This window comes from Triticum aestivum, chromosome 2B (genome assembly GCF_018294505.1).
Source record: "Triticum aestivum cultivar Chinese Spring chromosome 2B, IWGSC CS RefSeq v2.1, whole genome shotgun sequence".
NCBI classification, from domain to species: Eukaryota; Viridiplantae; Streptophyta; class Magnoliopsida; order Poales; family Poaceae; genus Triticum; species Triticum aestivum.
Window position 1 is genome coordinate 680,677,171 of NC_057798.1, and position 27,068 is coordinate 680,704,238.

The window sequence follows — 27,068 nt, forward strand, 5'->3', positions numbered from 1 at the left end:
AATGCTTTATCACTTTCACTTAGCCATGGAGTTCGAGGCTGGGGCTACGACATAGCCCCTGGGGGCACCGCGCTCTCCGAATTTGGGGCGCGTATGTGCCTGACCGGGAAACGGCCCTTCGTCAAAGCGGAGGAATTCTAAACATTCCCATGGTCGATCAAGTGGTTGACTAGTCTCTCGCTGTATCATGACAGTCAGTTTTCGGCTTTCTCTACTGAGGTGCTCGCCCAGCCGAACTGGGGCACAATCGCAGTAGTTCTCCTGGTGCCGCGTTAGCCGATGATACGAAATGTAAGGCAGCAAAACACAGGAGCCGGGCAAACCCAACATTTGACCAAAGACATGATTCGAAGCTGATGCATATAAGGCCTAACTCGAGACGCCGAACACTCCCGAAGGTGTTCGGTCTTTACAATAGCGGGCAAAACAATGCCCTAAGCCCCTTGTGTCCAGGTACGGGCAAGTTCTTCTGGCGCGGCCGATGCCAAAACGCCAGTCTCCACTCTGGTTATAATGAGAAACCAGGGGATTATAGCAACAAGAGACAGTAAGAAAGGTTTACGTAGGGTCTTAGTCTAAAAAGAGTCCTTGCAACGGGTCCCTACTGCACGTCTGCGCCTGTGTCTCCGTTGTGTCGTATCCTGGACGGGTGTGCACGCTGTTCATCTGTAAAAAAGAGAGGAACTTAGTTTGAAAAGAAATCATGCGAGAAAGTGCATAAAAAATTGATATATAGATTAATAAAGCTGAGCCTATGCTAGCTCATTATGGCTTATGTGTACAAACCCTTGTGAAGGGGTGTGTGGCTAGGTAGCCCCTAGCTTATTTATTCCGGACTCGTCCAACCGTGTCCGGGGTCTCAGGCGACCTTTTAATGAAATGATGCCACGTGGACCGGGCATTTTAAGCGTAAGAGACGCGTAATGTGGTATTGCATTGAAGCGGACGAAAGCTTCCCGTCCCAGTGATGCTTGATAGCTACTTTTAAATGCATGAAAGATTAGCTTTTATCGTCGGAAGTTGTTAGGTGACCCGAACACAACTTCTAGTAATAATGAAACTGTGCACCTGGCGTAAGGGCCTGGCGCCACTCCTTTGAAGGAAGTGCGGCTATGCCGAATTGTAGTAGGGTCTATCCCAACTTGCGGATTGTGTCCGGATATAGCAGGTTTAAGTCACTGCCGCCGTCCATGAAAACCTGCGTGAATTGCAGTCCGTCTATTATGGGATCCAATATCAGGGCAGTCTATCCTGTGTTCCGGATACTTCTGGACTAATCCAGATGGTCAAAAGTGATTGGTTTTGACATCCAATCTCGGTGTTCCGCTGGGGTGGACCGTGCGACGCTTGTCTTAGCGAGTGCCGTGTTGGTTTTTCGTACTATCACATGAAGTGAGTTTACTGTTTTGACTTCTTGTGGGAAAGTCTTTTGACTTCCGGTGCTCTGCTGGTGGGGTTCGTCATCGTCCTCGCTTGGCGCATCGAGCCCCTTGTGTCCGGCGTTGAGTCTGCCGGACTGTTTAAAAACCCAACAATTTCGGTTGGTATGGTTTGCAGGCCTTCCGGAGGTACTGTGGATTTGTCATATCCGATCTAAAATTTTGTTTAAATTTGATAGCTCGTCGCTGTTGTCCTTAAGAGGCAGTGTTTCATTGTTTGGCCGCGAGCTTTTGAATCTGGCGTTGACCGCCGTGCCCTTTGGGCTTTTTTCTTTATTCCGGCGCTGATCTTTCCTGTGCCGTGTTTTTCCGTTTCCATCTCTGATCTCGGATGTACTCGGGTCGCTGGTGCTGCATCTTGCTAGCCAGCTGTCTTCTCTTGCGCAAAAGCGCGTCATGAGGCTTGTTAGCGCGGCCATTGTTCTTGGCTTCTCTTGGCCGAGGTGTCTGGCGAGCCATTCGTCTCGGACGTTGTGTTTAAAAGCTGTTAAGGCTTCCGCGTCTGGACAGTCGACTATTTGGTTCTTTTTGGTAAGGAACCTGTTCCAGAATTTGCGCGCTGACTCTCCGGGCTGTTGGGTTATATGACTCAGATCGTCTGCATCCGGAGGGCGGACATAAGTCCCTTGAAAATTTGCTCTAAACGCGTCCTCAAGCTCTTCCCAACTTCCAACAGTGTTTTCTGGGAGGCTTTTGAGCCAATGCCGAGCTGGCCCTTTGAGCTTGAGGGGTAGGTATTTTATGGCGTGGAGATCATCTCCTCTAGCCATGTGTATGTGTAGTATGTAATCTTCTATCCAGACTCCTGAGTCTGTTGTGCCGTCGTATGCCTCTATGTTTATGAGTTTGAACCCTGCTAGAAATTCATGATCCAGCACCTCATCGGTAAAACATAGCGGGTGTGCGGCGCCCTGTATTTGGGTGTGCCGCTGTCTTCGAACACTTGTCGTGTTGTGTTACTTCCTGGGGCCCTCCTTTTTGGCCCGTAGATGGACCTAGTTGGGCCGTCCGTTTTCCCAGGATCATAAGTCGGCTTGTGTGCGGCGCCGCTTGTTGCTTTTGGCCTGTCATCTGGCCGTCTATCCGGCCAGGCGGCCTCTTTATTTTTTGACTGTGAGGGCTCTATGACTTCCTCGTCAAATTCTGGTAGCAGCTTGCGCTTTGGGTAGCTCTTTGTTTGATGGCCATTGCCATATTTGTATGCGGTCTTGAGTATTTTGCTCCACTTCATTCTGAGTATGTCTTCCGCTGTTTTGAGCTTCCGTTTTTCCTTCTTCAAACTTCTTGCAGTGGCGACGAGTCTTTTGTGAAGGTTCTTATGCTCCGGTGGTGTGTCCGGACTGTTGATTGCTCCATGAAGGTGTTGATTATCCGGTTCGTCCTGTTCGGATGGTTGCTTGGTTGTATGTTCGTCGTCCGCTGGTTTGCCCTGCTCTATCGTTGGGTCGTTAGGAATGCTGCTTTGATCGAGGCGGGACTTAGGGCGGTGTCTACGTCGCCGTTTTGGTTGTTTATCGGCGGGATTATCCTCTGCCCCGTCCCGTTGTTTCTCGTTATCGCTTCCCTTTGGGTGTCCACCATATGTATGTCATGTGACGAGGTGGCCTTCCAGTGCCCTGTAGGCGTTGGTTCTCGATCGTCTCCGGCATCGTCGTCCATACCGTTGATGTCTTCGGAGTCGTAGTTTAGCACGTCGGTTAGATCATCGACGGTGGCTACGAAGTGGGTGGTGGGTGGGCTCTGAATTTCTTCATTGTCCGCGTCCCGACCGTCCTGGCCGTAGTTCGGCCAGGGCTCTCAAGATAGTGAGAGATGCTTCAGCGAATTTAAGATATCGCCGAAGGGTGATTGCTGAAAGATGTCCGCAGCGGTGAATTCCATGATCGGCGCCCAATAGGATTCGACTGGCAGGGGCGCAGGAGGTTCGGAGTCCGGCACCTCGGAGTCATGAGCTTTATGCGGGACAAGGTAGGTGTTCGGCTTCGTTGCCGTAGAAGTTGCAGCTCCCGAGGCGGTGTCCAGCCATCCGTCCTCGATCTGTGCTATCGGCTCCGGACTATGGGTCGGAGCGGATTCGTGTGCGGTCTCCAAGGTGCTGTCCGGCGGCAGAGTTAGGTCGTGCCCATCATGACAGCGCGGCACGCTCGGCTGTGGCTCAGATCCATCGAAGATCAAGTCCCCGCGGATATCGGCCGTGAAGTTTAGGCTTCCAAACCTGACCTGACGGCCAGGGGCGAAGCTTTCGATCTGCTCCAGATGGCCAAGTGAGTTGGCCCGCAGTGCGAAGCCACCGAATATGAAGATCTGTCCGGGGAGAAAAGTCTCACCCAGGACTGCGCCGTTGTCGATTGAAGAGGCCATCAAGCCTATCGGTGATGACACAGAGGAACTCTCAATGAAAGCACCAATGTCGGTGTCAAAACCGGCGGATCTCGGGTAGGGGGTCCCGAACTGTGCGTCTAGGCGGATGGTAACAGGAGACAAGGGACACGATGTTTTACCCAGGTTCGGGCCCTCTTGATGGAGGTAAAACCCTACGTCCTGCTTGATTGATATTGATATTATGGATGTTTACAAGAGTGGATCTACCACGAGATCAAGGAGGCTAAACCCTAGAAGCTAGCCTATGGTATGATTGTAATGGTTGTTGTTGTGTCCTACGGACTAGAGCCATCCGGTTTATATAGACACCGGAGAGGGCTAGGGTTACATAGAGTCGGTTACAATGGTAGGAGATCTACGTATCCGTATCGCCAAGCTTGCCTTCCACGCCAAGGAAAGTCCCATCCGGACATGGGACAAAGTCTTCAATCTTGTATCTTCATAGTCTTGGAGTCCGGTCGATGATGATAGTCCGGCCGATGATAGTTCGGCTGATGATGGTAGTCCGGCTATCCAGACACCCCCTAATCCAGGACTCCCTCACCCGTTATCAACGACATCCAATGTCCACGGTCAGGAAACCGTAACCATCTATTGATCAACGAGCTAGTCAACTAGAGGCTTACTAGGGACATGGTGTTTGTCTATGTACCCACACATGTATCTGAGTTTCTTATCAATACAATTATAGCATGGATAATAAACGATTATCATGAACAAGGAACTATAATAATAACTAATTTATTATTGCCTCTAGGGCATATTTCCAACAGTCTCCCACTTGCACTAGAGTCAATAATCTAGTTCACATCGCCATGTGATTAACACTGATAGGTCACATCGCCATGTGACCAACATCCAAAGAGTTTACTAGTGTCTAAACTAGTTCACATCACCATGTGATTAAGACTCAATGAGTTCTGGGGTTTGATCATGTTTTGCTTGTGAGAGAGGTTTTAGTCAACGGGTCTGCAACATTCAGATCCGTATGTACTTCGCAATTCTCTATGTCATATTGGAAATGCTTCTTCCACGCTCCACTTGGAGCTATTCCAAATGGTTGCTCCACTATAAGTATCCGGTTTGCTACTCAGAGTCATTCGGATAGGTGTTAAATCTTGCATTGATGTAACCCTTTACGCCGAACTCTTTATCACCTACATAATCGAGAAACATGTCCTTTATTTACTCCAAGGACAATTTTGACCGCTGTCCAATGATCTATTCCTGGATCATTCTTGTACCCCTTGAGTGACTCATGGCAAGGCACACTTCCGGTGCGGTACACAACATAGCATACTATAGAGCCTACGTCTGAAGCATAGGGGATGACCTTCATCCTTTCACTCTCTTCTGCCGTGGTCGAGCTTTAACTCTTAACTTCATACCTTACAACTCAGGCAAGAACTCCTTCTTTGACTGATCCATCTTGAACACCTTCAAGATCATGTCAAGGTATGTGCTCATTTGAAAGTACCATTTAGCGTTTTTGATCTATCCTTATAGATCTTGATGCTCAATGTTCAAGCAGCTTATTCCAGGTTTTCTATTGAAAAACACTTTTCAAATAACCCTATATGCTTTCCAGAAATTCTACATCATTTCTGATCAACAATATGTCAACAACATATACTTATCAGAAATTCTATAGTGCTCCCACTCACTTCTTTGGAAATACAAGTTTCTCATAAACTTTGTACAAACCCAAAATCTTTGATCATTCCATCAAAGCGTACATTCCAACTCCGAGATGCTTACTCCAGTCCTTAGAAGGATCGCTGGAGCTAGCATACCTTTTAGCATCCTTAGGATCGACAAACCTTTCTGATTGTATCACATACAACCTTTCCTTACGAAAAATGGTAAGGAAACTCGTTTTGACATCCAATTGGTTGATTTCATAAATGCAGCTAATGCTAACATGATTCCGATGGACTTAAGCATCGCTACGGATGAGAAAATCTCATCGTAGTCAACTCCTTGAACTTGTGAAAAACTCTTCGCCACAAGTCGAGCTTCACAGACGGTGACATTACCGTTCACGTCCGTCTTCTTCTTAAAGATCCATTTATCTCAATGGCTTGCCGATCAACGGGCAAGTCCACCAAAGTCCATGCTTTGTTTTGATACATGGATCCTATCTCGGATTTCATGGCTTCTAACCATTTGTTGGAATATGGGCCCACCATTGCTTCTCCATATCTCATAGGTTCATTGTTGTCTAGCAACATGACCCTCAAGACAGGATTACTGTACCACTCTGAAGTAGTGCGCATCCTCGTCACCCTACGAGGTACGGTAGTGACTTGATCCGAAGTTTCATGATCACTATCATAAGCTTCTACTTCAATTGGTGTAGGTGCCATAGGAACAACTTCCTGTGCCCTGCTACACACTAATTGTAGTGACGGTTCAATAACCATATCAAGTCTCCACCATCCTCCCACTCAATTTTTCGAGAGAAACTTTTCCTCGAGAAAGGACCCGTTTCTAGAAACAATTACTCTTGCTTCCGGATCTGAGATAGGAGGTATACCCAACCATTTTGGGTATCCTATGAAAATGTATTTATCCGTTTTGGGTTCGAGCTTATCACGATGAAACTTTTTCACATAAGCGTCGCAGCCCCAAACTTTCAAGAAACGACAACTTAGGTTTCTTCAAACCATAGTTCAAACGGTGTCGTCTCAACGGAATTACGTGGTGCCCTATTAAAGTGAGTGTGGTTGTCTCTAATGCCTAACCCATGAACGATAGTGGTAATTCGATAAGAGACATCATGGTACGCACCATATCCAATAGGGTGTAACTATGATGTTCAGACACACCATCACACTATGGTGTTCTAGGCGGTATTAATTGTGAAACGATTTCCACAATGTCTTAATTGCGTGCCAAAGCTCGTAACTCAGATACTCATCTCTATGATCATATCATAGACATTTTATCCTCTTGTCACGATGATCTTCAACTTCACTCTGAAATTACTTGAACCATTCAATAATTCAGACTTTGTGTTTCATCAAGTAAATATACTCAACATCTACTCGAATCATCTGTGAAGTAAGAACATAACGATATTCACTGCATGCCTCAGTACTCATTGGACTGCACACATCAAAATGTGTTACTTCCAACAAGTTGCTATCTCGTTCCATTTTACTGAAAACGAGGCTTTTCAGTCATCTTGCCCATGTGGTATGATTTGCATTTCTCAAGTGATTCAAAATCAAGTGAGTCCAAACGATCCATCTGCATGGAGTTTCTTCATGCGTATACACCAATAGACATGGCTCGCATGTCTCAAACTTTTCAAAATGAGTGAGTCCAAAGATCCATCAACATGGAGCTTCTTCATGCGTTTTATACCAATATGACTTACATGGCAGTGCCACAAGTAAGTGGTACTATCATTACTATCTTATATCTTTTGGCATGAAAATGTGTATCACTACGATCAAGATTCAATGAACCATTCTTTTAGGTGCAAGACCATCGAAGGTATTATTCAAATAAATAGAGTAACCATTATTCTCCTTACATGAATAACCGTATTGCGATAGACATAATCCAATCATGTCTATGCTCAACGCAAACACCAAATAACAATTATTTAGGTTTAACACCAATCTCGATGGCAGAGGGAGCGTACGATGCTTGATCACATCAACCTTGGAAACACTTCCAACACATATTGTCAGCTCACCTTTAGCTAGTCTCCATTTATTCCGTAGCTTTTATTTTGAGTTACTAACACTTAGCAACCCAACCGGTATCTAATACCCCGGTGCTACTAGGAGTACTAGTAAAGTACACATTTAATTCAATGTATATCAAATATACTTCTATCGCCCTTGCCAGCCTTCTCATCTACCAAGTATCTAGGGTAGTTCTGCTTCAGTGTCCGTTCCTCTCATTACAGAAGCACTTAGTCTCAGGTTTGGGTTCAACCTTGGGTTTCTTCACTGGAGCAGCAACTGATTTGCCGTTTCATGAAGTACCCCTTCTTTCCCTCGCCCTTCTTGAAACTAGTGCTTTCACTAACCATCAACAATTGATCCTCCTTCTTGATTTCTACATTCGTGGTGTCAAACATCGCGAATAGCTCAAGGATCATCATATCTATCCCTGTTATGTTATAGTTCATCACGAAGCTCTAGTAGCTTGGTGGCAGTGTCTTTGGAGAAACATCACTATCTCATCTGGAAGATTAACTCCCACTCGATTCAAGTGATTGTTGTACCCAGACAATCTGAGTACAAACTCAATGATTGAGATCTTCTCCCTTAGTTTGTAGGCTAGAAAACTCGTCGGAGGTCTCATACCTCTTGACGTGGGCGCGAGCCTGAAATCCCAATTTCAGCTCTTGGAACGTCTCATATGTTCTGCGACATTTCAAAATGTCTACGGTGCCTCAATTCTAAACCATTTAACATTACCGAACTATCATGTAGTCATCAAAACGTGTATGTCAGATGTTCGCAACATCCACAGACCATGTTCGAGGTCCAGCACACCGAGCGGTGCATTAAGGACATAAGCCTTCTACTGTCCACATAATTGCTACTGTCAACTTTCAACTATATTTTCTCTAGGAACATATCTAAAATAGTAGAACTAAAGTGCGAGCTATGACATAATTTGCAAAGGGCTTTTGACTATGTTCAGGATAATTAGGTTCATCTTATGAACTCCCACTCAGATAGACATCCCTCTAGTTATCTAAGTGATTACATGATCCGAGTCAACTAGGCAGTGTCCGATCATCACGTGAGACGGACTAGTCATCATCGGTGAACATCTTCATGTTGATCGTATCCACCATACGACTCATGCTCGACCTTTCGGTCTCTTGTGTTCCGTGGCCATGTCTGTACATGCTAGGCTCGTCAAGTCAACCTAAGTGTTTCACGTGTGTAAATCTGGCTTACACCCGTTGTATGTGAATGTTAGAATCTATCACACCCGATCATCACATGGTGCTTCGAAACGACGAACTTTTGCAACGGTGCATAGTTAGGGGAAACACTTTCTTGAAATTTTAGTGAGGGATCATCTTATTTACTACCATCGTTCTAAGCAAATAAGATGCATAAACATGATAAACATCACATGCAATCAAATAGTGACATGATATGGCCAATATCATTTTGCTCCTTTCGATCTCCATCTTCGGGGCTCCATGATCATCATCATCACCGGCATTGCACCATGATCTCCATCATCGTGTCTCCATGAAGTTGTCTCGCCAACTATTACTTCTACTACTATGGCTAACGGTTTAGCAATGAAGTAAAGTAATTACATGGCGTTGTTCAATGACACGCAGGTCATACAATAAATTAAGACAACTCCTATGGCTCCTGCCGGTTGTCATACTCATCGACATGCAAGTCGTGATTCCTATTACAAGAACATGATCAATCTCATACATCACATATCATTCATCACATTCTTTTTGGCCATATCACATCACATAGCATACCCTGCAAAAACAAGTTAGACGTCCTCTAATTGTTGTTTGCATGTTTTACGTGGCTGCTATGGGTTTCTAGCAAGAACGTTTCTTACCTACGCAAAAACCACAACGTGATATGTCAATTGCTATTTACCCTTCATAAGGACCCTTTTCATCGAATCCGATCCGACTAAAGTGGGAGAGACTGGCACCCGCTAGCCACCTTATGCAACAAGTGCATGTTAGTCGGTGGAACCTGTCTCACGTAAGTGTACGTGTAAGGTCGGTCCGGGCCGCTTCATCCCACAATACCGTTGAAACAAGATTGGACTAGTAACGGTAAGCATATTGAACAAAATCAATGCCCACAACTACTTTGTGTTCTACTCGTGCAAAGAATCTACGCAATAGACCTAGCTCTGATACCACTGTTGGGGAACGTAGGAGAAATTCAAAACTTTCCTACGAGTCACCAAGATCTATCTATGGAGAAACCATCAACGAGAGAGAGGGGAGTGCATCTACATACCCTTGTAGATCGCTAAGCGGAAGCGTTCAAGAGAAGGGGGCTGAAGGAGTCGTACTCGTCGTGATCCAAATCACCGGAGATCCTAGTGCCGAACAGACGACACCTCTGCGTTCAACACACGTACAGCCCAGTGACGTCTCGCATGCCTTGATCCAGCAAGTAGAGAGCGAGAGGTTGAGGAAGACTCCGTCCAGCAGCAGCACAACGACGTGGTGGTGGTGGAGGAGCATGGCAATCCTGCAGGGCTTCGCCAAGCACCACGGGAGAGGAGGAGTACTTGGGAGAGGGGAAGAGCTGCGCCAGAACTTGGGTGCGGCTGCCCTCCCACCCCCCACATATATATAGGGGCAAGGGAGAGGGGGGACGGCCCCCTCAGATCCAATCTGAGGAGGGGGCGGCGGCCAGGGGGGTTGCCTTGCCCCCCAAGGCAAGGGGGCACCCCGCTTTAGGGTTTCCCCCAAGCCCTAGGCGCCTTGGGCCTTGGTGGGGGGGCGCACCAGCCCACCTGGGGCTGGTCCCCTCCCATACTTGGCCCATGCAGCCCCCTGGGGCCAGTGGCCCCACTTGGTGGACCCCCGGGACCCTCCCGGTGGTCCCGATACGTTACCGATAAAACCCGAAACTTTTCCGGTGACCAAAATAGGACTTCCCATATATAAATCTTTACCTCCGGACCATTCCGGAACTCCTCGTGACGTACGGGATCTCATCCGGGACTCCGAACAACATTCGGTAACCACATACAAACTTTCTTTATAACCCTAGCGTCATCGAACCTTAAGTGTGTAGACCCTACGGGTTCGGGAACCATGTAGACATGACCGAGACGTTCTCCGGTCAATAACCAACAGCGAGATCTGGATACCCGTGTTGGCTCCCACATGTTCCACGATGATCTCATCGGATGAACCACGATGTCAAGGACTCAATCAATCCCGTATACAATTCCCTTTGTCTATCGGTATTGTACTTGCCCGAGATTCGATCGTCGGTATGCCGATACCTTGTTCAATCTCGTTACCGGCAAGTCTCTTTACTCGTTCTGTAACACATCATCCCGTGATCAACACCTTGGTCACATTGTGCACATTATGATGATGTCCTACCGAGTGGGCCTAGAGATACCTCTCCATTAACCGGAGTGACAAATCCCAGTCTCGATTCGTGCCAACCCAACAGACACTTTCGGAGATACCTGTAGTGCATCTTTATAGCCACCCAGTTACGTTGTGATGTTTGGTACACCCAAAGAATTCCTACGGTACCCGGGAGTTGCACAATCTCATGGTCTAAGGAAATGATACTTGACATTAGAAAAGCTTTAGCATACGAACTACGATCTTTGTGCTAGGCTTAGGATTGGGTCTTGTCCATCACATCATTCTCCTAGTGATGATCCCGTTATCAACGACATTCAATGTCCATGGTCAGGAAACCGTAACCATCTATTGATCAACGAGCTAGTCAACTAGAGGCTTACTAGGGACATGGTGTTTGTCTATGTACCCACACATGTATCTGAGTTTCCTATCAGTACAATTATAGCATGGATAATAAACAATTATCATGAACAAGGAAATATAATAATAACTAATTTATTATTCTAGGGCATATTTCCAACAGTATGTTCTTTCAACAATTCATCTATGAACTGTGGACCTGTGTCGAGGAATGTCTCCAAAGTTGACTCTCGGCGGTTGGACGGCCTGCTTGGCGTTTGCACGATTTCAGTTGTATTGTGTGCACTTAATTATAGAATCTTCATTGGGTCAACATTTATTTTTGTGACTATGAATCGTAGGGAAAAAACTCACAGCCTTGCTCAAAGATCGTGGATGTCGCCTATAAGGGGGGGGGGGTTGTGAATAGGCGCTTTAAAATAATTATGGTTTAGCCTTGAACAAATGCGAATAAACCTAGCGGTTAATTTGTCAAGCACAAAACCTAAAACAACTAGTCTCACCTATGTGTACCAACAACTTATGCTAAACAAGATAAACAACTAAGTGATAGCAAGAAATAAATCAAGAAACAATATGGCTATCACAAAGTAAAGTGTATAAGTAAAGTGCTCGGATAAGAGATAATTGAGGCATGCGGAGACGACGATGTTGTCACACCCTAGCTAGTCATGCATTAGAGTGTTGCATCATGTTTACTTTTTCATCAGAAACTTGAAATGGGGATGACAGAACCCCCAGTCCCCTCTGAAACCAACTAGGGTTACTAAAATAATTTTTCAATGAACCTGAAATGCCCTTCTAAAATGTCCATCATTTTAGCCTTGGTTCAGAACCTCTGACAAAAGTGGTGCACATTTTTCTAGGCCATCATAGGGTCTTTGAATTAAATCATAGATATTTGAATTTGGGCATTTAAAATAAATAAAATATTTAAATGCTCAAATATCTCCAAACTAAAATGTTTCATGTTGGAAATAATCCAACTATGGACCAGGAGTAGTTTGGTGAATTTTGGAATTGCCTAGGTATTTTATTTAATTCAACAAAGTTGCAGATATATTAAATAAAACAGAAAACAGAAAAAAACTAAAAGGGAGAAGCTTACCTAGGCTCCTCCCTGTTCAGCCCAGCCAGCTGGCCGGCCCAGCCAGCAGCCGGCCCAGCCCACCTCCCTCCTCTGTCGTCTTCGTCCCGACAGAGGGAGGGGAGTGTGGCCGGCGCGCGCGCACGGCCACCGCGCCACGCCACCTGCTCGCCTGCTTGCCTGCCCTCCCCTCCTCGCTCGACGCCCTGGACGACGCCACGCCTCTCCCCCTGCTCTCGCTCACTCTCCCCCGTTTCTCCCTCGCTCTCCCTCGCTCTCGGCCGAAGCACATCGTCACCGCCGTTCGCCGTAGCCACTGTCTCCGGCCACCCCTCGCTCCCCCGAGTAGCTCAGAAGCTCCGCCACAACTCCCTCTTCCTCCCCACCGCTCCACGAGTCCCCGGAAGCCCTGCATCGCCGCCACGTCGCCGTTCCCCTCTTCGGGCTCCGACCACCGTCGCCGACGAATTCGCCGTCTCCAGCGCGTCCCCGAGCCCGCTTCGACGCCACTGCAACCGCGGTGAGCTACGCCACCGTTTCCCCCTCTTCTCCCCCTCGCTCCCTCACCGTAGCCTCATCTCCACCACGGCCGAACCTCCGCCGTCGCCGAGCTCGCCGTCGACGCAGCTCCGGTGACCATTTGGTCACCCCGGCGAGTCCAACGCGTTCACAGAACCCAGTAGAGCATCCCTAGCGCCTCACTTTGCTCGACTTCGAGCTCCAGCACCACTCCCGTGCACGACCGAACCCCGGCGGCCGCAGCCGAGCTCACCGCCGTCAACTCCGGCCACCCCGACCCCAACGGACTCCGCCAAGAGCCGCGGGTCGTCCTCAGCTTCACTCCGGTGATCTCCGCGGTCCATTTGGTGGCCGAAACGACCGAAACCACTATCGCCGCCGCACTGTTGGTCGCCGCCGGCCAGAACTCCGGCGAGCTGACGTGGCCTAGTTGACTAACCACTAATCCACCACCTACAGACGCTGACAAGTGGGCCCCAGGGCTTAGTCAAAGCTAACCAGCCCGGGGTCAACGCGGGATTAGCCCCTGTGACACTGACGTGTGGACCCCACACGTCAGGTTTGAACCGAGCCAGCTCTGTTGACCTGCTGATGTCACTGTGATGTCAGGCTGACGCAGTAATTGAATTTCTGGATTTAAATTAAATCAGGAAATTCAGAATATTATTTAAACTTCAAAAATTCATAACTTTTATTCTGTAACTCCAAATTGGACAAATTATATATGAAAAATGATCAGAAAAATCCAATCTATCCATCTGTACTATTTTCATGCATGACCAAACAAGTTAAATTGATGTTTTAATCAGAACAAGGAAAGGCACTTTAAAAGGCCATATTTGAATTTGGAATTTGAATCTTTGATTCAAATTTGCTCAAACCCTACTGCCTTTAGTTGCATTAGCCCAACACACTCATATTGCCATGTTTCATGCATGCATCATATTGTTGCACATTGTTTGGTGATGCCTGTGTATCGTTATCCTTTGCGACAGGATCTGTCCCCGAGGAGTATCGTGATTACCCTAACGAAGAGTCGTATCCGTGCAACGAATCATCAGGCAAGCAACCAACCATTTGATCATATCGATACAATCCCATGTTCTCGCTCCTGCTCTCTTTTACTGCATTAAGACAACGCGATTCAAACTGCTGTGTGCTATGGTAGTTGAACCCATTTCCTCTGCATGACCTGTCATTGCCACAGTAACTAGATGAAACCCACTAGCATGTGTAGGAGTTGATTGAGCCATATGTATGTGTTGTTCCTACCTTGCTATGCCTGCTATGCTTAGAGTTGTGTCAGGTCTAGTTCATCTGGGTGATGGGCTAGAGTGAAATGATTATGTCGGTAATAAGAGTGGTGTGGTGAACACGATTTGGTAAAGGTATCGATGAGAGGCCATGTAGGAGTACATGGTGGGTTGTTTCATTGAAGCCGACCTTAGGCACTGAGATCTGTATGTGTGATTTAAGATACAGCTACTACCATGCATTGGGCCCTGAAATATGACCCCGCTCGACTTCTTAATCACCCTAGCTCTCTGTCCAGGAGTTGCAAGTAGTTTCTGGTGTTTGTAGCCTACTGGAGGCCGTGGACAGCGCTGACCGTAGGGGTGGGCTGTGATGCGGTAGGTACGTGGCCGGGTGTACCGAATACCCGTTAGGTATCTCGGGAACCCTGTTCACATCGTTCGGGGCCGTATGGGAAACCTCGGCCGGACTCCCTGCGGATGGAACCTGAATAGGCGATAAACCTGGACTAGAGGCTTAAGTGTTTAGGTAGGTCGTGGTCTACACCCACGTCGGCTCTCGCTTGAAGTCTGCCGAGCACATGTCGTGTGCAGACGCTAAGTGGTGGAAACATGTATGAAGAAGTACACCCCTGCAGGGTTAACATGATCTATTCGAATAGCCGCGTCCGCGGTAAAGGACTACTTGGTTGCCTATACAGTTCATAGACAAGTAAATGGAAACTACTAAAAGCCTCAAGATAAGTGTGAGTGCCGAGGATGGCTCTTCCGTAGGAAGACGGAGGTGGATCCTCGGTAGTGTATTGAAGTGGTGAATAGTGGACTCGTGTGCGCAAAACTATTTCAAACTTGAGTATCGTAGGATAGTCTAGCCAAGAGTCAAAGCTGGCTTGCTGCAATAACTCCACCAACCCTTCTTGATACTATGCATGTATGTAGGATCTGATGTAAGTCTTGCTGAGTACCTTTGTACTCATGTTGCTATAATCTACATTTTACAGAAGATGCTGCAACCCCTTCTGATGGGTTCTATGTAGACGTTGACATCAACGAGTAGGCTAAAGACCCAGGTGGTGACCCTGAGCTTGTGAAGGACCACATAGTATAGCCAGGCTTTCCAAGCCTCTTTTATTTTACTAGTTGTCTGTACTCAGACAAGTTACTTCCGCTGTTGGCTTGTATGATTGTATGACTTGTATGTTGGGTCGTGAGACCTGTACCTTTGTGTGTATATTATGTATGGCTCACTGAGCCTTAAATAAAGTACTTGTGTCGTAGAGTCATGTTGTGATGCTTCGTTGTATTTGCACATATCGAGCATATTGTGTGTATGATTGAAATGCTTGGTATGTGTGGGATCTGACTATCTAGTTGTTTATCTTTAGTAGCCTCTCTTACCGGGAAATGTCTCCTAGTGTTACCGCTGAGCCATGGTAGCTTGCTACTACTCTGGAACACTTAGGCTGGCCGGCATGTGTCCTTCTTCGTTCCTGTGTCTGTCCCTTCGAGGAAATGTCACGCTTTGAGTACCGGAGTCCTGCTAGCCCAGTGCTACAGCCCGGACCCACTTGCTGATGACCGACACGTTCGAAGCTGGGTCATGGATGCCTGTCCCTGTAAGTCTGTGCCACTTTGGGTTTACGACTAGTCATGTCAGCCCGGGCTCTTTATCATATGGATGCTAGCGACACTATCATATACGTGAGCCAAAAGGCGCAAACGGTCCCGGGAAAAGGTAAGACGACACCCGTGGGGATACCGTGCGTGAGGCCGCAAAGTGATATGAGGTGTTACCAGCTAGATCGATGTCACACCCTAGCTAGTCATGCATTAGAGTGTTGCATCATGTTTACTTTTCATCAGAAACTTGAAATGGGGATGACAGAACCCCCAGTCCCCTCTGAAACCAACTAGGGTTACTAAAATAATTTTTCAATGAACCTGAAATGCCCTTCTAAAATGTCCATCATTTTAGCCTTGGTTCAGAACCTCTGACAAAAGTGGTGCACATTTTTCTAGGCCATCATAGGGTCTTTGAATTAAATCATAGATATTTGAATTTGGGCATTTAAAATAATATAAAATATTTAAATGCTCAAATATCTCCAAACTGAAATGTTTCATGTTGGAAATATTCCAACTATGGACCAGGAGTAGTTTGGTGATTTTTGGAATTGACTAGGTATTTTATTTAATTCAACAAAGTTGCAGAAATATTAAATAAAACAGAAAACAGAAAAGAGAGGGAAGACTTACCTGTGCGGCCCAGCCAGCTGGCCGGCCCAGCTAGCCAGCCCAGCACTGTAGCTCCCCGTCGTCTTCCTCCCCACGCCCCGAAGCTGCTGCGTGCTCGCGCGCGCGCGGCCGCGCGGCCACCTCCTGCTTGCCGACGCCCTCCTGGCCGCGTGGACGACGTCCGCAGCCCGTCCCGATCCCCCCTGCTCTCGCTCACTCTCCCCCGTTTCTCCCTCGCTCTCTCTCGCTCTCGGCCGAAGCACACCGTCGCCGCCGTTCGCCGTAGCCACTGTCTCCGGCCACCCCTCGCTCCCCCGAGTAGCTCAGAAGCTCCGCCACAACTCCCTCTTCCTCCCCACCGCTCCACGAGTCCCCGGAAGCCCTGCATCGCCGCCACGTCGCTGTTCCCCTCTTCGGGCTCCGACCACCGTCGCCGACGAATTCGCCGTCTCCAGCGCGTCCCCGAGCCCGCTTCGACGCCCACTGCAACCGCGGTGAGCTACGCCACCGTTTCCCCCTCTTCTCCCCCTCGTTCCCTCACCGTAGCTTCATCTCCACCACGGCCGAACCTCCGCCGTCGCCGAGCTCGCCGTCGACGCAGCTCCGGTGACCATTTGGTCACCCCGGCGGGTCCAACGCGTTCACAGAACCCAGTAGAGCATCCCTAGCGCCTCACTTTGCTCGACTTCGAGCTCCAGCACCACTCCCGTGCACGACCGAACCCCGGCGGCCGCAGCCGAGCTCACCGCCGTCAACTCCGGCCACCCCGACCCCAACGGACTCCGCCAAGAGCCGCGGGTCGTCCTCAGCTTCACTCCGGTGATCTCCGCGGTCCATTTGGTGGCCGAAACGACCAAAACCACTATCGCCGCCGCACTGTTGGTCGCCGCCGGCCAGAACTCCGGCGAGCTGACGTGGCCTAGTTGATTAACCACTAATCCACCACCTACTGACGCTGACAAGTGGGCCCCAGGGCTTAGTCAAAGCTAACCAGCCCGGGGTCAACGCGGGATTAGCCCCTGTGACACTGACGTGTGGACCCCACACGTCAGGTTTGACCCGAGCCAGCTCTGTTGACCTGCTGATGTCACTGTGATGTCAGGCTGACGCAGTAATTGAATTTCTGGATTTAAATTAAATCAGGAAATTCAGAATATTATTTAAACTTCAAAAATTCATAACTTTTATTCTGTAACTCCAAATTGGACGAATTATATATGAAAAATGATCAGAAAAATCCAATCTATCCATCTGTACTATTTTCATGCATGACCAAACAAGTTAAATTGATGTTTTAATCAGAACAAGGAAAGGCACTTTAAAAGGCCATATTTGAATTTGGAATTTGAATCTTTGATTCAAATTTGCTCAAACCCTACTGGCTTTAGTTGCATTAGCCCAACACACTCATATTGCCATGTTTCATGCATGCATCATATTGTTGCACATTGTTTGGTGATGCCTGTGTATCGTTATCCTTTGCGACAGGATCCGTCCCCGAGGAGTATCGTGATTACCCTAACGAAGAGTCGTATCCGTGCAACGAATCATCAGGCAAGCAACCAACCATTTGATCATATCGATACAATCCCATGTTCTCGCTCCTGCTCTCTTTTACTGCATTAAGACAACGCGATTCAAACTGCTGTGTGCTGCGGTAGTTGAACCCATTTCCTCTGCATGACCTGTCATTGCCACAGTAACTAGATGAAACCCACTAGCATGTGTAGGAGTTGATTGAGCCATATGTATGTGTTGTTCCTACCTTGCTATGCCTGCTATGCTTAGAGTTGTGTCAGGTCTGGTTCATCTGGGTGATGGGCTAGAGTGAAATGATTATGTCGGTAATAAGAGTGGTGTGGTGAACACGATTTGGTAAAGGTATCGATGAGAGGCCATGTAGGAGTACATGGTGGGTTGTTTCATTGAAGCCGACCTTAGGCACTGAGATCTGTATGTGTGATTTAAGATACAGCTACTACCATGCATTGGGCCCTGAAATATGACCCTGCTCGACTTCTTAATCACCCTAGCTCTCTGTCCAGGAGTTGCAAGTAGTTTCTGGTGTTTGTAGCCTACTGGAGGCCGTGGACAGCGCTGACCGTAGGGGTGGGCTGTGATGCGGTAGGTACGTGGCCGGGTGTACCGAATACCCGTTAGGTATCTCGGGAACCCTGTTCACATCGTTCGGGGCCGTATGGGAAACCTCGGCCGGACTCCCTGCGGATGGAACCTGAATAGGCGATAAACCTGGACTAGAGGCTTAAGTGTTTAGGTAGGTCGTGGTCTACACCCACGTCGGCTTTCGCTTGAAGTCTGCCGAGCACATGTCGTGTGCAGACGCTAAGTGGTGGAAACATGTATGAGGAAGTACACCCCTGCAGGGTTAACATGATCTATTCGAATAGCCGCGTCCGCGGTAAAGGACTACTTGGTTGCCTATACAGTTCATAGACAAGTAAATGGAAACTACTAAAAGCCTCAAGATAAGTGTGAGTGCCGAGGATGGCTCTTCCGTAGGAAGACGGAGGTGGATCCTCGGTAGTGTATTGAAGTGGTGAATAGTGGACTCGTGTGCGCAAAACTATTTCGAGTTGGAGTATCGTAGGATAGTCTAGCCAAGAGTCAAAGCTGGCTTGCTGCAATAACTCCACCAACCTTTTTGATACTATGCATGTATGTAGGATCTTATGTAAGTCTTGCTGAGTACCTTTGTACTCATGTTGCTATAATCTACACTTTTACAGAAGACGCTGCAACCCCTTCTGATGGGTTCTATGTAGACGTTGACATCAACGAGTAGGCTAAAGACCCAGGTGGTGACCCTGAGCTTGTGAAGGACCACGTAGTATAGCTAGGCTTTCCAAGCCTCTTTTATTTTACTAGTTGTCTGTACTCAGACAAGTTACTTCCGCTGTTGGCTTGTATGATTGTATGACTTGTATGTTGGGTCGTGAGACCCGTACCTTGGTGTGTATGTTATGTATGGTTCTCTGAGCCCTAAATAAAGTACTTGTGTCGTAGAGTCATGTTGTGATGCTTCGTTGTATTTGCACATATCGAGCATATTGTGTGTATGATTGAAATGCTTGGTATGTGTGGGATCTGACTATCTAGTTGTTTATCCTTAGTAGCCTCTCTTACCGGGAAATGTCTCCTAGTGTTACCGCTGAGCCATGGTAGCTTGCTACTGCTCTGGAACACTTAGGCTGGCCGGCATGTGTCCTTCTTCGTTCCTGTGTCTGTCCCTTCGGGGAAATGTCACGCTTTGAGTACCGGAGTCCTGTTAGCCCGCTACAGCCCGGTTTACCGGAGTCCTGCTAGCCCAGTGCTACAGCCCGGACTCACTTGCTGATGACCGACACGTTCGAAGCTGGGTCATGGATGCCTGTCCCTGTAAGTCTGTGCCACTTTGGGTTTACGACTAGTCATGTCAGCCCGGGCTCTTTATCATATGGATGCTAGAGACACTATCATATACGTGAGCCAAAAGGCGCAAACGGTCCCGGGAAAAGGTAAGACGACACCCGTGGGGATACCGTGCGTGAGGCCGCAAAGTGATATGAGGTGTTACCAGCTAGATCGATGTGACATCGAGTCGGGGTCCTGACAGCGTTGGCATCAGAGCCGGACTGCCTGTAGGTTCTCCAAGCCAAACTGGTCGATGTTGAGTCTAGAAATTCTTTAGTTATATGTAGGGGAATTGTTTGTGGGTTGGAACGTAAGGCTCTTTTTACTCCTTATACCTTATGACATTCTGATCTGAGTCAGTCCATTCTTCCACCGGGGGTTAAGAAATTAGGATCTGTTCTCTCTATCAGGATCACGTGTTACTAATCAGTAGTACCTTATAAGTTTGATGGATACAAGCCTAGTTCAGTTCTACTACCACATTATGTTGTTAGAATGGATTCAGAACTTGATATGATGATGTTGGGTGTGTACGAAATCTTTTGTCAAATGTCTCAAAAATCCTTTTTGAGCATTTACAGCTGTTATGCTGCCGAAATTTTGCTAGAAATTCTAATGCCTTTGCATTATAATTGTGCTTTCAGATGGCCACTCGCGACCTCAATCAAGTGGTTCGCCTGACTCGATGCCTAGATGTACCCGGCCATACTGCTAAGTTGGTTAGGGTAATGACTGAGGCTGGATACCGCTGGTATCCTGAGTACACGGTCGAAGAGCAATTCCGAGATTTTAATCAAAGCCAGTATCTCTGCACTGTCAGGATATTTCCATCTTATCCTGGATCCACTGAGCCTCTTCACTGCTCCTATGGACTCGGGGTTACTATCGAGATGGCTGTGCAGGATGCCGCCTACTCTATGATGACCATTATGCGAGTCAGATCTGGTCTATTTCGGGACTCTGATTTCCGGTATATGCCAGGATCACTTCCGGGAGCACAAGGATATTTCCAGGCTATCTATGCTGACTCCACTCAGGAGGATTCACGGACTCGCACCACTGCTGAGATGCTCGAGGATAAGGACCGTGAAAATCGGGCCTTAAGGTTAGAGATCTTCAACACCCGTGCCGACCACTGGGCCACTTTGACTCGGTTCGCACCGGCGGTGCAAGCTGGATATTCAGATATGCGCGATCTCTATCCTGTGAGATCTGCTCTGCCAGACGTGATGGTTCGGCGTGATGTAGGAGGCATCACCCCGCCTCGCGGTCCCCGCAGGCCACCGTTTGTTGGTCCACGACCTCATCCTAGCCCCTATGGTCCACAAGCTCCGCGAGATCGTCTGTTTCCGGATGAACATGTTGAGCTTCCAGGCTATGGAGGTGACTTTTATGAGGACTACTACGGATCGGTCTGAGTTAGGGGTAGCATCACTAGTTCGCACTAGCTGTGTCATCTATCGTCCCGCGTGACTCGTGGGTTATGACCTAGTTTGTACTCTTTCCGGAGATGTAGAAAAATAATGTATAGGAGCTTGGAATGCCTCCGATGAGATGTAATCCTCTTTTCACCGTATTAGTACTTTGCTTGGCTTGTACTAAACCTTGTATGGTGTGTATGACGATGGAATAAAGAAGCAGTTTCTGTATCTACCATGTCATACGGATGATCATCTTGCATTCCGAGTTATTTCTTACATTATGTATCCCATGTCGGAATTTCATCATTCTGACTAAATCATTGTCTTGTCTACCTAGGATGGTCAACACACGCGCTAATCCTGCTTCCCAAGAGCAGGCCGAAGGCAGTGAAGCCAGGAATGAAAATCTGCCTCATCCTCCTTCACTAGCCGAGGTGATGATGGAAGCTGAGAGAAACAAGCGGGAGACAAACCGTTTGCTGGAGCGTATTGAACAGAATACAGCACACCATCAGAGGGCTAACGTGGTGTCACTTAGTGATTTTATCAAATTGCATCCACCCACGTTCCACCACTCCGTCGAGCCTCTCGACGCTGATGACTGGCTTTGCAGTATCTCTCACAAGCTGCGTTCCGCGCTGGTAGCTGAGGCTGACAAGGTCACCTTTGCTGCATATCATCTTGAAGGCCCCGCCAGTCTATGGTGGGAGAATTATGGAGCTATGCGCCCAGCGGGCCATGTCACAACTTGGGCTGAATTCAGCGACGCTTTCCGTGAACATCACATTCCGGAGGGTCTCATGGACCGCAAGCGTGAAGAATTTTGCAATTTCACCCAAGGCCGACTTTCTGTGGATGTCTATAGCAGAGAGTTTGGTAATCTCGCCCGATATGCAACTGAGGAAGTGTCTACTGACGCCAAAAAGCAAGCAAGGTTCCGTAAGGGCCTTAGTCCTGAGCTTCGCCGCGACCTTCGTCTGCATGAGTGCACATCTTTTTCGAAACTCGTCAACAAAGCCATCAGTGCTGAAACTGGTCAGACTGACTATGACGCAACACGCAAGCATGGACGTGACACGGGTTCCTCATCCGGTGCTGGTCCTCAGAAGCGCCGCGTGTGGGTACCCAACACCGCCCTGCCACCCAGGTTCACACCGAGGCCATCTTTCCGGGCGCCTCGCCCCGCTCAACAGTCTGCTCCAGCTAAGCCCTATGGGGGTCCAACCAATAATGCTCCTCCACGTACCAGTTCCGTGACTTGTTTCAAGTGTGGGGAATCTGGTCACTATATGCGTGAGTGTCCCCAGACCAACCCCAATCAATCTGCTAAAGCTGTTGGCCGTGGCAAGCCGACAGGAAAAGTGTTTCATGCTAAACCGGTCACCGCTTCACGTGGCCATGTCAACTGTGTCTCTGCCGAAGAAGCTCAAGAGGATCCCAACATCGTTCTCGGTACGCTTCTTGTTAATTGCCACCCGGCATCTGTTCTTTTCGATACAGGAGCTTCTCATTCCTTTATATCTGAAAATTATGCTCGTTTGCATAACGTTGCATTCTGTGATCTGCCGTCCACTATGGAAATCTCTACCCCTGGGTCTAGATGGCAGACCTCTAGGGCAAGTTATAGGAATGAAATCCAAGTCGATAGACTTGTCTTCCTTGCATCTTTGATAGCCCTTAAATCTTCAGATATTAATATCATTTTGGGTATGGACTGGATGTCAGCTCATCATGCCAAAATTGATTGCTTCTCTAGGACTGTTCAACTCACCCACCCTTCGGGGAAGATAGTCAATGTCTTGACTCGAATAGCCAAGCGACAACTATATTCTCTTAACGCCAACCCTTTGCCAGACCTTGAGGACGTTCCGGTAGTCCGTGACTTTCCGGATGTCTTTCCAGAGGAATTGCCAGGTGTTCCACCTGACAGGGATGTTGAGTTTGTAATAGACCTCATCCCAGGAACCGTTCCGATTGCTAGAAGGCCTTATAAGATGGCACCCCTAGAACTAGCCGAGCTTAAGAAACAACTCGATGAGTCCTTGAAAAAGGGTTTCATCCGCCCCAGTTCATCTCCGTGGGCTTGCCCCGTCCTATTCGTCAAGAAGAAAGATGGTACGGACCGGATGGTTGTAGATTACCGACCTGTCAATTTGGTCACAATCAAAAACAAATATCCACTTCCCAGGATCAACGACCTGTATGATCAGCTCGCTGGATCCTCAGTCTTCTCTAAGATGGATTTGAGGTTGGGCTACCATCAAATCAAAAATCAGAAACGGGGACATTCCTAAAACGGCCTTTGTTACTCGTTATGGCCAATACGAGTATACCGTCATGTCCTTCGGATTAACCAACGCTCCAGCCACCTTTTCTCGGTTAATGAACTCAATCTTCATGGAGTATTTGGATAAATTCGTCGTAGTTTATCTCGATGATATACTCATCTACTCCAAGAACGAGGAAGAACATACCGAACATCTAAGGCTAGTGTTGCAGAAACTTCGTGAGCATCGCCTTTATGCCAAATTTTCAAAATGTGAATTCTGGTTGCCAGAAGTGACCTATCTGGGTCATGTAATATCTGGTAAAGGTATTGCTGTTAACCCTGAGCGAGTTCAAGCCGTCCTTGATTGGACTCCACCCGAATCGGTCAAGCAAGTTCGGAGTTTTCTAGGCTTAGCGAGCTATTGTCGTCGCTTTGTCGAGAACTTCTCCAAAGTTGCTAAACCTCTAACCGAACTCCTCAAGAAAGATAAGAAGTTCGAATGGACTCCACAATGTGAGCACAGTTTTCAGGAACTGAAAAGACGCCTGACTTCTGCTCCCGTACTGGTACCGCCAGACTTCTCCAAGGACTTTGTCATCTACTGCGACGCCTCGCGACAAGGACTAGGTTGCATTCTCATGCAAGATCGACACGTAATTGCTTACGCTTCACGGCAATTACACCCACATGAGGAGAATTATCCTACTCATGATCTAGAACTTGCAGCCGTAGTCTATGCACTTAAGACCTGGCGACATTACCTCCTCGGTAATCGTTGCGAAATATTCACTGATCACCAAAGCCTGAAGTACATCTTCACCCAACCGGATTTGAATCTCAGGCAGAGACGTTGGGTTGAATTGATCACAGACTTCGACTTAGGAATAACCTACACCCCAGGGAAAGCCAACGTCATGGCTGATGCGCTAAGTCGTAAATCTTATTGTAACAATCTGATGTTACAACAAAGTCAACCGCTTCTCCATGAGGAATTTCGGAAGCTTAACCTTCACATTGTACCTCAAGGTTTTCTTTCCACCTTGGTGGCAAAACCTACTCTTACGGATCAAATCATCGCTGCCCAAAAGCGAGATAAGGGAATATCTAAAATCAAGGAGAACATTGCTAACGGAGGTGCTAGTTGTTTCTCCACAAATGATCATGGTGTTGTGTACTTTGAGAATCGTCTAGTGGTTCCCAAGAACCAGCGTCTCCGGCAGTTGATCCTTAAGGAGGCTCATGAATCTCCTCTCACTATTCATCCCGGTAGTACTAAAATGTATCAGGACCTACGCCAGAGGTTCTGGTGGACTAGGATGAAGAGAGAAATTGCTCAGTATATTGCAAATTGCGACGTCTGTCGTCGTGTAAAAGCAGAGCATCAACGACCTGCTGGCACCCTTCAACCCTTAGCTATTCCTGAATGGAAATGGGATAAAATTGGTATGGATTTCATTACCGGTTTTCCCAGGACCAAGAGAGGGAATAATGCTATTTTCGTCGTGGTCGATCGTCTTTCCAAAGTAGCTCATTTCCTACCTGTTCGTGAGAGTATAACCGCTAGTCAGCTGGCAGACTTATACATCTCCCGGATAGTGTCTCTCCATGGTGTTCCTTTGGAAATCAATTCGGATCGAGGAAGTCTTTTCACCTCTCGATTTTGGGAAAGTTTCCAAAATGCTATGGGAACTCGTCTCTCTTTTAGCACCGCTTTCCACCCTCAGTCAAGTGGTCAAGTGGAACGCGTCAATCAGATTCTAGAAGACATGCTTCGAGCCTCCGTTATCTCTTTCGGAATGGACTGGGAGAAGTGCCTTCCATTTGCCGAATTCGCTTACAACAACAGCTATCAATCTAGCTTGGGTAAAGCCCCTTTTGAAGTTCTCTATGGATGACGATGTCGAACACCCCTTAACTGGTCAGAAACCGGGGAAAGACAATTCTTTGGCCCGGATATGATTCAGGAAGCAGAAGAACAAGTTCGTATCGTTCGTGAAAAGTTGAAAACAGCCCAATCCCGTCAAAAGAGTCAATATGACCGAAAACATAAGGCTATGACTTTCGAGGTTGACGAGAAGGCTTACCTTCGGGTCACCCCTCTGAAGGGAACCCATCGTTTCGGTATCAAAGGCAAATTGGCTCCTCGTTACATTGGACCTTTTCGCATTCTTGCCAAACGAGGAGAAGTTGCCTACCAATTGGAACTACCTCCGCACCTCTCCAGAGTTCACGATGTCTTCCACGTTTCTCAACTCAGGCGTTGCTTCTCGGATCCTATCCGTGAAGTGGACCACGAAACGCTTGATCTCCAAGATAATCTTACATATCGAGAGTACCCCATTCGTATCCTCGATCAAGCCGAACGTACCACGCGACGTCATAATATCAAGTTTCTCAAGGTTCAATGGTCGCACCATTCTGAGGATGAAGCAACTTGGGAAAGGGAGGATCGTCTTCGACTCGAGTATCCCGCCTTCTTCTCGGAGGAACCCAAACCTCGGGACGAGATTCTTTTGAGTGGGGGTGAGTTGTCACACCCTAGCTAGTCATGCATTAGAGTGTTGCATCATGTTTACTTTTTCATCAGAAACTTGAAATGGGGATGACAGAACCCCCAGTCCCCTCTGAAACCAACTAGGGTTACTAAAATAATTTTTCAATGAACCTGAAATGCCCTTCTAAAATGTCCATCATTTTAGCCTTGGTTCAGAACCTCTGACAAAAGTGGTGCACATTTTTCTAGGCCATCATAGGGTCTTTGAATTAAATCATAGATATTTGAATTTGGGCATTTAAAATAAATAAAATATTTAAATGCTCAAATATCTCCAAACTAAAATGTTTCATGTTGGAAATAATCCAACTATGGACCAGGAGTAGTTTGGTGAATTTTGGAATTGCCTAGGTATTTTATTTAATTCAACAAAGTTGCAGATATATTAAATAAAACAGAAAACAGAAAAAAACTAAAAGGGAGAAGCTTACCTAGGCTCCTCCCTGTTCAGCCCAGCCAGCTGGCCGGCCCAGCCAGCAGCCGGCCCAGCCCACCTCCCTCCTCTGTCGTCTTCGTCCCGACAGAGGGAGGGGAGTGTGGCCGGCGCGCGCGCACGGCCACCGCGCCACGCCACCTGCTCGCCTGCTTGCCTGCCCTCCCCTCCTCGCTCGACGCCCTGGACGACGCCACGCCTCTCCCCCTGCTCTCGCTCACTCTCCCCCGTTTCTCCCTCGCTCTCCCTCGCTCTCGGCCGAAGCACATCGTCGCCGCCGTTCGCCGTAGCCACTGTCTCCGGCCACCCCTCGCTCCCCCGAGTAGCTCAGAAGCTCCGCCACAACTCCCTCTTCCTCCCCACCGCTCCACGAGTCCCCGGAAGCCCTGCATCGCCGCCACGTCGCCGTTCCCCTCTTCGGGCTCCGACCACCGTCGCCGACGAATTCGCCGTCTCCAGCGCGTCCCCGAGCCCGCTTCGACGCCACTGCAACCGCGGTGAGCTACGCCACCGTTTCCCCCTCTTCTCCCCCTCGCTCCCTCACCGTAGCCTCATCTCCACCACGGCCGAACCTCCGCCGTCGCCGAGCTCGCCGTCGACGCAGCTCCGGTGACCATT